At 28.3% G+C, this 11380-nt stretch overlaps 1 long non-coding RNA gene across 1 annotated transcript in view; it reads right to left on the bottom strand.

Annotated features, from left to right (window-relative positions):
* Positions 1-324: 324 nt before the first annotated feature.
* The window catches only part of LOC111623306, a 28743-nt gene continuing 17687 nt past the window's right edge, over positions 325-11380 (bottom strand). Inside the window, exons 3-4 of the long non-coding RNA XR_002756419.1 lie at positions 1264-1372; positions 325-1107 (exon numbers count right to left, since the gene is read on the bottom strand). This is a non-coding gene — a long non-coding RNA (uncharacterized LOC111623306). The remainder of the gene's footprint in view (positions 1108-1263; positions 1373-11380) is intronic.

Below are 11380 nucleotides of genomic sequence, written 5' to 3'. Positions count from 1 at the left end.
TTATGGTCAGTCTCAGAAACAAAGACATGAAAGCAAATGGAAATGTTAAAGCAATAAGAAAGATTTCACTACTAAGATAAAATTTCACTTAATTTTACATATTACACATAATTAGTACCAAAATTTCATTTTAAAAAATAANTATACTATAAAAAATGAATTATTATAATTAGTAATTTTTGATATATGATATATCAGTTGAGATCGAAATACTTAAAAACATTTTACACAGATTTATTAATACATACAGAAACCCAAAATTAACAATATGTTTGAAACCATTTGAAATTTTATTGCAATAATATTACAACTACAAAAATTCAATATGAAAATATTCAAATTCAAAAATGAAATTAATTACAGTTTTGAATCTTAAAATATTATGGACATTATGAAGTGTGAGTCACAAATTTCAGGTTCCTGAGTGTATTGCTTCCAATGCATCTGTAGTACGATAAATCTTCACAATAAATTCACCATAAAATTTGAAGAAAATCACATCACCTGTATAAATTATAATCTCTCACCAATAGAAAAATGGCAAATTCGCTGTATTCAATCTCAAAAATCCAATGTTTTTCAAAATTTTATTGCAGCTGCTTCATTTACACATAGAAATATATACAAAACTCAAAAACTAGAATTAGACTTCATACATTTTGCAATTTTCATTCTTACCTTTTATTAAATTCATTCTTCACTTACCTTTAATTACTTTTTAAAATTGTGACTTCATTTCAAATAATTTTTTAATTAGTATCATTCAAAATAACTAATTTTGACTATATTCACTACTTACATTTTGTGCTATGTATTTTCAAAATAATTACAAAAAATATAATAAAAATTTATGAATCATTTCTTTATTGATTTATAAATTCATTGTAAATCAATATAAATGATATTAATAAAAAAGTAGTTAGTATGATAAGTTTTGTGAAATTATTCATAATCCATTATTATACAAAAATATGACAAAAAAAAGCAAATAAGCAAATACAATATTATGCTGATTTTAGGGCAAGATTATTGGTTTAAATAGGATAAAATGAACTTACTACATTTCAACTTATATACCTCATTAGAAGATGCATCAGTACACTTTCACTGAAATGACATTAAATTACAGTCATTCAACTATAATTAACCCCCTTTTATAAGGGAAAATTTTGATACACATTTTAAAAAATGCTGTGATTAAAAAAACAAAAAACAATCCAAAAAAATTCATCCAAATGGATATATTAAAATATATTTTCTTACAAATATATGAAGTAATAAAAATGGTGCCCGTTGTTTGTGTAATCCAAGACCAACTTCAAATTAGTATTTAAAAACACTTATCAAGTCGATGGCTCCATTGGTAGGAATTCTATACAAGAAAAATAATGGTAATTAATTTACAAGATATGACATAATAGATGATATTTATTATTAATGAAAATGAACCATTAATCATAAATGAATTATTCTAACATTTTATATTAAGAATTTTCAATTGATTTTGCACAAGCCTCATTTTATAGCATAGGAAATTTGATAGGATACATAATTTAATTAATGTTCATCATTGACATTCATAATATGAGTTGTATAATAAATTTTTTAGTGGTCTGAAACAAAATATAGCCACAGGTTATGATCGAATAATTACTTCATAAAAAAAAGTAATTATCAAATTATAATACAAAAGCAGTTTTGAATGTTTTTATATTTGAATATCATTAATAAAGTAACTGTTCATATTAGTTAATATGTACTGTACAGTACAATTATATCAATTAAAAGCTGAATTAACACTCTTCTTATAGCTACAAATGAATTAAATATATTTGATAAACTGATATTTTACTACAATGTGCTTAAACTTTACCATAAAAAAAATATTTAATTAGCAAACATTTTTGGCCATCTGTAGGATATGAACCAAATGGAACAGAATATAAAATGTAATACACAGAACTTGAATTAACCTAAATTCTATATTTAATCTCTGAAAAGATTGTAATAAATTATATAACAGATATAAAAATAAAATTTATAAAATAAAGATAAATAAAATCTTGTCCTAATTTAAGTTATTCAAATCCTGTGAATTCCATTCTATATTCTATTCTATTTCGTTGTATCCTAAAGATGACTGCTTGGATAGCTGAAAATGTTTGATAATTAAATAATTTTGCTGGTAAATGTTTAAATGTTTTACTGAAATGAATTACAGTTCAAATTACAGCATTCATAGATTTTTTTTGGCTATTATTCTGTTAGAAATTTAAACAATTATTAATTAATTTTACCTAAAGATTACCAGTTTTACTATATCATGTAAATTTTAATAATTAAAAATTACTCTCATCAATTAAATCATTCAGAAATATATAGAGAAAAAATCAGCCTAGCTAATTAATTAAATATTAAGACTAGTTTGTCAGGTTGTGACTTCAGGCCAATCATTTTTCTAGCCATTTCTAATTAATTAATTACATACTAAATTACAATTATTAAAGCTTCGTAAAGTACATGGCATTGTCTATTTCTAAGAAAAGTTGTAATTAAAATCAATCAATAGCAAAAAAAATATCCTAACAAAATTTTGATTGGAAAATAAAAATAGAAGAAAAGACAATAATACAACAAAAGAATATAGCAGAGCAAAAATAAACCAAAATTTTAATATAACTTTCATTATATTAATAGTGCAAATATTTACAGACTACCACTTCCAAAATAAACATCTTCTGCAGCTACAAATTTTTATCAACATTCATACCACTTATTAAAACATTCCATTTTATATTTGCTTCATTGAGTGCAATTGTTGCAGCACTTTTCATCTCTTCTGCTAATTTGAATCTATGACTCTTCAGCAGAGATTTCATTCTGATGAAAATGTGAAAGTTTGAGGCGTTAGATCTCATGAGTAAGGAAACTATAGATGCACAAATATCTGATGTCTTTCCAGATATTCATTAACTAGGAAAGTGAAATGCACTAGAGACAATATCATGATGGATGATTTTTGCTTGTTTGAGATGAGGCTGTCTTACTGCATTATGAATGCAACTGAGAATTTCAATGCATCATTCATTAACAGCACTACCATTAGAAATAAACCTGTAATACATCAGGCTTTTCACATGAAATAAACAAAGCATTAACATTCTTGAATCTGTCAAGATAAAATTTTTTTATCTTATGCCATTTGCATACTTATGTTGACAATATGAGGCATATTTGGAAACTGAGCACTCCATATCTGAGTAGTCACATGATCACTCAGAAAGTTGGCATCTGAATTCTTGAACAATTAACTCACATAAGCACTCACTCATAGTACATCAAGCTATTGTGTTACAGCCTAGTAAAAATGGCATTCAATAGTATGTTGACTACCACATTTATATTGACTAAAACAATACTTTTAGACAGTTCAATAATTTCAACATAATCTGTAATGGATGATAATATGAATAAATGAATAGTACAGTTAAAGAAAAAAGTTCAAAGAAAAAAATCAATAATTATATAGATACAATTAACTTGTATAGTGTATTAGATTTCAAATTGCATTTTAGAATGAAAAGAGAAACATTTGAAATAAATATCAGTTATAAAAATATAATTAATAGTTAAATAGGAAATAAGATTGTTGTTACTTCATATCAACTTTTCTCATATAATCTCAATTCTCTAATAACCAAGCAATCTGATTGACTTATAGATAGTGTTTGAGAGTGTAAGCATACTTTGCTTGGTAAATGGCAAAATGCTCATTAAGTGCAGAGGCGGCATAAGGCGTGGGTGATGTGGGCCACTGCCTACGGCCTCGCTGTCCGAAGAGCCTCGCACTTCGAAGATTTATGCATTACATAAAAGCCGTAAACTCAAAGAAAAAATTTTACTCATCATAAAACGATAAATATATTGGCATACCAAATTTGTTTTTATTTATCTAGCAACATTTGCTGGCATTGGGTTGCTATCATGGGGAATCTTTGCCAGCCAGAGCTGGGGATTTCCCATTGTGTTTGTCTACATTACTTTCACAATTCTCAATGGCTAGAAACCCAATCAAAGTATTGCAGTAAAGTATCCCATAAATAGTGGAGTTAAAACTCGAATATTAAATATTAATCCCAGAGCATTTTTTACACTTTGCGGTTGTCATAGCTAGAATCTACTATTGGTAGACACAGCTAATTCTTCTGTGGCAGCAAAAACATTTTTTTGTTTTATTCAGAAAATTTATTTGCTATTTTCAAGTTCCAGCAAATGCTGGGAATTAATCAAAGGCAAATTAAAGCTTACTTTGAAGCCTTTATCAGACACAATGTGAGAAAGCAGAATCGAGGCAGTGAAGGCCATATTATTGCAATTTGATGTTGAATGCATCGAAAACTTAAAAAATCAAACGGAACAATCAGACACACTCAGTGATTATGATTCGGTTTTAAACAAAATGCTCAGTTTAGAATTTATCATATTATTACATGTATGGTATGAGATATTATCACATGTTAATACCATAAGCAAATTATGGCAATCTTTACAAGTCCAATAAGCAATGCTCTTGAATATTTGTGTACATTTTGTGACTGGATCAAAGAATATCGACAAACTGGATTCGAAAAATGCTTGTCTGATGCTCGTCGATTTATTGAGAATAGCAGTTATGAACTGCCAAAAGACTTTAAAAACGAAAGGGTAGCCAAAAAGAAAAGGATGTTCAATGATGAAGGCAGCGATCAACCTATACAGTCTCCCAAAAGCAGGTATGAAACAGATTTTTTTAACACCACAATTGATTCTATAATAAGCAATATGGATTTGGGATTTATGTCCTTAAATCAACATTTTGAAAATTTTGGTTTTCTCTATGATCTAAGCAAGTTAAAAAATATTCCAAAAGAGCAAATATTAAAAAATGTCAAGATTTACACTCAATCCTGCGAGTGAGCGAGAGCAGTAACTTACAACCTTACGAATTATATGAAGAATTACAAACAATGCTCCCAAATTTACCCAACTTCATTAAAGATGTGAAACAGCTGCTCCAATACATAACAGAAAATAACTTGAAAGAAATTTACCCAAATATTTACATTGCCGTTCGAATTTTGTTAACAATATTGGTAAGTACTGCCTATGCTGAAAGGAGCTTTTCAAAATTAAAACGAATAAAAAATTATTTAAGAAATACAATGGGTCAGGAAAGACTTTCAGCTTTCGCAATTTTATCTATTAAAGCATATATAGCGTATAAGCTGAATTATGATACAATTATTAAGGAGTTCAGTAAGGCTAAAAGCAGGAAATTTCTGTTTCTTTAATTTTTTTTAATGTTAGTTAAAGAATATAGTTTGCATTTTTAGGAATAAAAATTTGACAGTTTCAACTGCTTTTTATTTTATAAAATCAGTCTTCTTGCGCCACCAGAGGGCCTCGCGAAATGTACCTTGCCCAAGGTCTTGTACCTTGCCCACATCAAATTTAGGTCTTGCCCCCCGCTGATTAAGTGTTCAGATTTCAGCTGCTTGTTTGAGAAGTAAGCAGCCTCTCGAACAGACTGCTTAGATTCACAAAGTACTGTACTTAGTTTCTGAATGGATTCATGGTGTTATTACCCTATGCTTCTCTTTGCAGAATAAATGTTTCTATAAAATTTTTTCAAGTTTGATGCAGAATGTAATATTGATTCACTAGTAATACTTCATTTTAGAATTCCATGGTGAACACATACATTTTTCAATACGTTGATGTTTTGATTTATAATCCATCAGATGCAACCATCTATAACATATAAAACAAGTACTGACATGTCCAAGAAAACATCAAATGCACACAAACTCTCAATTATAGCTATAGCTAAGTAATAAAAATTTCGGTTTATTTTTTACACTATTATTTTAATTTACAATATATCAAAATTAAATGTTGTTAAGATGAGAGATCTAAAATAACACAATTCCACAAGTTTTGAGTAAAATACAACTTTTCCAACTTTATTCAAAATTTTGTTCCATACATAATTTTTTCTACTTTTATATCAAAGCAATTTAAATTGAATCATATTTATTAAAATTNTGTTCTGCTAAGCTAATTGAGGACAGCATTCTGGTGGTAGCCCCTATTCAAAAAATTTTATGTTGAAAGTTTGTATTCTGTTCGATTACTGTTGTTCCAATTCTGTACTTCAAAAGTTTTGTTCAGAAAAAGTCTTCCATTTCAGTTGCCTGATGACAATATATTAATATCGAAAGTGCTGGCAAAGAAATTAAAAAAAAAGCCCTTTAATGCTGTTTTTTGTTGACTTATTCTTTTTCTCTCAAGTAAGTCATAAACAGAAAGGTTCCACAAGAAAATATCAACAACTCTAGATTTTAAGACCAAAGGATGATTATAAGATTGCTGAAATGATTTGTATTTATGGGAAAAACTTTCCTCACAAGGTCATTAATTGTGGAGAGACAGACTATTTCCAAAAGTTTGAATTTGAAAAAATACAAACAATTTCAATTATAAAAGTCTTAATTTCTCCAATATTTTATCATTTGTTTTGATGATGATAATATTTTATCATCAAAAATTACTTATTTTTTAAAATTGTTTCAATGTTTCTCTCATGAAAAAATTTTAGATGATTGACCTGCAATGTTAGCTGATTGCTACAGCAATTTCTTTATGATATTTGGTTAATGACAAGACAATCCGTTATAATATTCAATAGCATATTAATACATAGTCTGGTAATTTTTAAATTAACAACAGAAAAAATTATCTTTAACTAGCTGGAAGAAGTATTTAACTGAGCAATCAATCAGCTAAAACCAATTTGAGGAGAGCACTGCTATTCCACTGCCTTAGCAACTATGTTCTTTTCATGTAGTGTTCCTGAAAATGAACACTAATTGCTCAAAAGCAGTAGATTATAATAATTAGTTTTCAAATTTCAAAATAACATTTTAATTTAGATTAATTATCTCTATAAAGAGAGTATTATACAGTAATTTCATATTAATTTTTATGAAAGTTGTTATGACATTAAAATAAAAAAACTACCTGTTTTAATCAGTTTTACTGAAAATATCAATCAATAAAATTGTTGAAGTCATTTTATATTTTAATTAATTTCTATCTAAAGAAATAGAAGTAAAAGCCTAATTATTTTTTCTAATTGCAATTATTAGAAATCTAATATCTACACTCTAATATCTTGATTATGTGACTCCTGTGCATGGGATATTGCATATTCATAGGATTTAGATGTAGATTTCACATACACAGGGGTCACAAGAAAATATATGATAAAATGAATACATTCAAGATACTAAAGCAGAGAGAATAGTTCATTACAGAAAGTCATAACAAAATAGCATAAAAACATAGTATGAAATTTATGCCAACACACTTACTTGAGAGAAAAACAATAAGTCAGCAAAAAATGACAAAGGGCTTTTTAATTCCTTTGCTAGTGCTTTTGATATAAATATAAATATTGTCATCAGGCAACTGAAATGGAAAACTTTTTCTGAACAAAACTTTTGAAGTACAGAATTGGAACAACATTAATCGAACAGAATACTAACTTTTAACATACAATTTTTGAAAACATTTTTAAAATGACATATTATCTACATGCATTCACATAGATATGTGGAAGTGGAGACAAGCAGTCAGTTATTATTATTTATACATTTATATAAATTAAGCCAAATTTCAGGCAACTCAAAAGTGGGTGAGTTGCATGGGTCTAATAGGTTGGTGAAGAGAGATTCCCACATTAACAGAATATTTTCACCACAGCTCCTAAGTAAAGCATAATGGTCCCAATGTAGAGAGTGGCTATGTTATATGATAATTTTGGATAATTCGGTGTCACACCTTCCCACCGTCACAGAATGCTGGTGTTCTGCTAAGCTAATTGAGGACAGCATTCTGGTGGTAGCCCCTATTCAAAAAATTTTATGTTGAAAGTTTGTATTCTGTTCGATTACTGTTGTTCCAATTCTGTACTTCAAAAGTTTTGTTCAGAAAAAGTCTTCCATTTCAGTTGCCTGATGACAATATATTAATATCGAAAGTGCTGGCAAAGAAATTAAAAAAAAAGCCCTTTAATGCTGTTTTTTGTTGACTTATTCTTTTTCTCTCAAGTAAGTCATAAACAGAAAGGTTCCACAAGAAAATATCAACAACTCTAGATTTTAAGACCAAAGGATGATTATAAGATTGCTGAAATGATTTGTATTTATGGGAAAAACTTTCCTCACAAGGTCATTAATTGTGGAGAGACAGACTATTTCCAAAAGTTTGAATTTGAAAAAATACAAACAATTTCAATTATAAAAGTCTTAATTTCTCCAATATTTTATCATTTGTTTTGATGATGATAATATTTTATCATCAAAAATTACTTATTTTTTAAAATTGTTTCAATGTTTCTCTCATGAAAAAATTTTAGATGATTGACCTGCAATGTTAGCTGATTGCTACAGCAATTTCTTTATGATATTTGGTTAATGACAAGACAATCCGTTATAATATTCAATAGCATATTAATACATAGTCTGGTAATTTTTAAATTAACAACAGAAAAAATTATCTTTAACTAGCTGGAAGAAGTATTTAACTGAGCAATCAATCAGCTAAAACCAATTTGAGGAGAGCACTGCTATTCCACTGCCTTAGCAACTATGTTCTTTTCATGTAGTGTTCCTGAAAATGAACACTAATTGCTCAAAAGCAGTAGATTATAATAATTAGTTTTCAAATTTCAAAATAACATTTTAATTTAGATTAATTATCTCTATAAAGAGAGTATATTTTAAAAAATCATAAATTAACAAATTATCATAAAATATCAGTGATTATTACTTTAATTTGAAATTAAAGTAATAATTACTAGTAATAATAATTCTAGTTAGTTGATTTTAGTTGAACGTTCTTACTAAAAATATTATTTTCAATTTTTCAAGAAATCAGTTTGAGTCAAACTTTTAATTAAAATTTCTAATTAAAAATTTGAAATTTTGAATTAAAACATACTCGGATACAATTATCAAATCATACTGTTGTTAAAAGTTTAAAAGAAATAGATAAGATAATTTTTCTAACTACAAACTGAACCTAAACTCCAAAAAACTGCAAATCCAGCTCTTAAAAACCTAAACTTTAATCTCAAAACAAAAACCAACATTTTCAGTCATCTTAAACAACCATTTTCAGTTTCTACGTATAACATCCTTTTAATCCAAATAATTTTTCTTTGGATTAAAAGGACGTTATATTACAATACATAGAAATTGAATAAACAGCAACCATACCATATTAAGAACCATTTTCAGGTTTACAAATATATTTGAACACAGCATGCACTATTATTGAAGTGTAGTGCTGCGGAAGTAGGCTGGAACCACACTAAAAATAAAAAGAAAAAAACAATTTTGTGGAAAAAATTTATAAATGATTTAAGCAAAGGATATAAGGACACATTTTAAGGACATATAAGGGCATAAATTTCATGCCCATATAAGATGTTTGACAGAATTGTTAGAAAAGAGAGAATCTCATGTTAAAACAATAGAAGAAGAATGTAAGTTCTAAGATTAAACATCTTCAATGTGGATCAAATTGTCAGTTAGTGTTAACTCATCCTGCAATCTGGGTTCTGATCTCATTACATTTCGTAATAAGTGAGGACCAATTGAAAAGCAGAGATGAGTCAGAATCAACCTATTGGAATGTTTGATCTGGGACTGAAAAAATCTTATTAAAAAAAAAAAAACAAATTTGGCAAAAACAGGGCTTCTCTCTTGTGCTTTTGGATGTGCTACACCTGCCTTGAAAGGATTATTCTCTTCAAAGTTCCTCATTACACCTCAGGACACCGACTCCTGTGAAAACATCAGAGAAGTTTCCTCTTTGGACCTCCATAATCAGGAACAAAGGACCCAGAAGATTTGGCCTCTGCCATCCGTTTAAAGTGTCTTATTGTTGTAAGACATTTCTCTGTTATAATAAACCAGGTTAATTTCTTGTAACTGTGGAGTTTGTCTCTGTGTCAAACACACCCACTCATGCTTTGGAGCAACTCTGATATCTGCGCAGTTCGGCAACCTGACAAATGTAATGCTTAAACTTTAAAACTTTTTAAAGGTTGAATAATGCTTAATCAAACAATAGTTTTAAAAAATTTTTAGAAACTAAATATTACATTTGATAGAATATGTAGTGTTCAAATATACAGTGATAACTTGGTTTTCATTGATAATCCATCCAAAAAGAATCAGCAATCCAAAACTGATGAAAACCAAGGCAATTATTTCCATATGAATCAATGTAAATCCAATTAATTTGTTCTAGACATTTCAAAATACATACAAAAAATCACATTTTATAGAGAATAAATTTAATGTTTAATACTAAAACAATAATAAATTAATATAACTTCAATACAAAAGACTAATGTAAAAAATAAATGAACATTTAACATGGCATTCAAAGGGTTATTGGCTCTGGAAACTTTCTTTGGTCCCATGATGGAGCTAAAAGGAAAGAAAAGCATTGGAATTGTTTGGCTAGACACAAAGGGTAATGCTTGTCTTTTATCAGCTAGTTGAGCATGAACTTCTAGGACACGAGTTCCCAACCTATGGGTCGCGACGGGTTTTCTGTGGGGTCGCCAACTTATGCAGTAAACTAAAACAAATTTTCACTATAATGCAATATTTATTTTTAATGGTGTCTTAAAGTTTGAATAATTTCATATATTTTTAAAAAATTAAAATAAGTGTAATCTGGGTACNCCATAGAAGTGAGGTTGAAGTGTCCGATATTTCCATATTTGAAATTGCGGTTGAAGGATTCAAAGTAGAATTTTCACTAACCTGGATAGTTGGTTCTGCTCTTCTTTGTTGAGTATATTCGGTAATTAAGTTGATTTCACCTTCAGCTGGTTTAGTGTTGAATGACGATTGAGCTGTTCGGTTTGTTGGAGGTCTTCCTCTTTTGGGTGGCGTTTTCTGAAGAGGGCCTGGATTCGGTTCAATTCCGGACATTAGTAGTATTAATTGGATTAATTTTAAATTAAACATTGTAGAAATAACACTCAAGAAACACAATTGACAAATCTTCCTCAGTAAACCGAAGTGTTAGCAAAAACGCACCAATCTCCTTGACGATCGGAGCGCCCCCCGTCTTTGAAAACTAATTTTAAAAATTGCAAAAATCCAGAATTTTGACCATCCTTACTTATCTTGAATATCTAGGTACAGAAATTTGCTAGATATTCAGCATTAATTAAAATTACATCCAAATCAATAAAATTGAAATATTTTAAATTTATAATTAAATATTTTCACAAGTAGCAAAATAATTTTTCAGA

Source organism: Centruroides sculpturatus, unplaced genomic scaffold (genome assembly GCF_000671375.1).
Source record: "Centruroides sculpturatus isolate CEXI.00-Female unplaced genomic scaffold, Cexi_2.0 scaffold123, whole genome shotgun sequence".
NCBI classification, from domain to species: domain Eukaryota; kingdom Metazoa; phylum Arthropoda; class Arachnida; order Scorpiones; family Buthidae; genus Centruroides; species Centruroides sculpturatus.
This window is presented reverse-complemented; position numbering and strand designations above follow the sequence as displayed.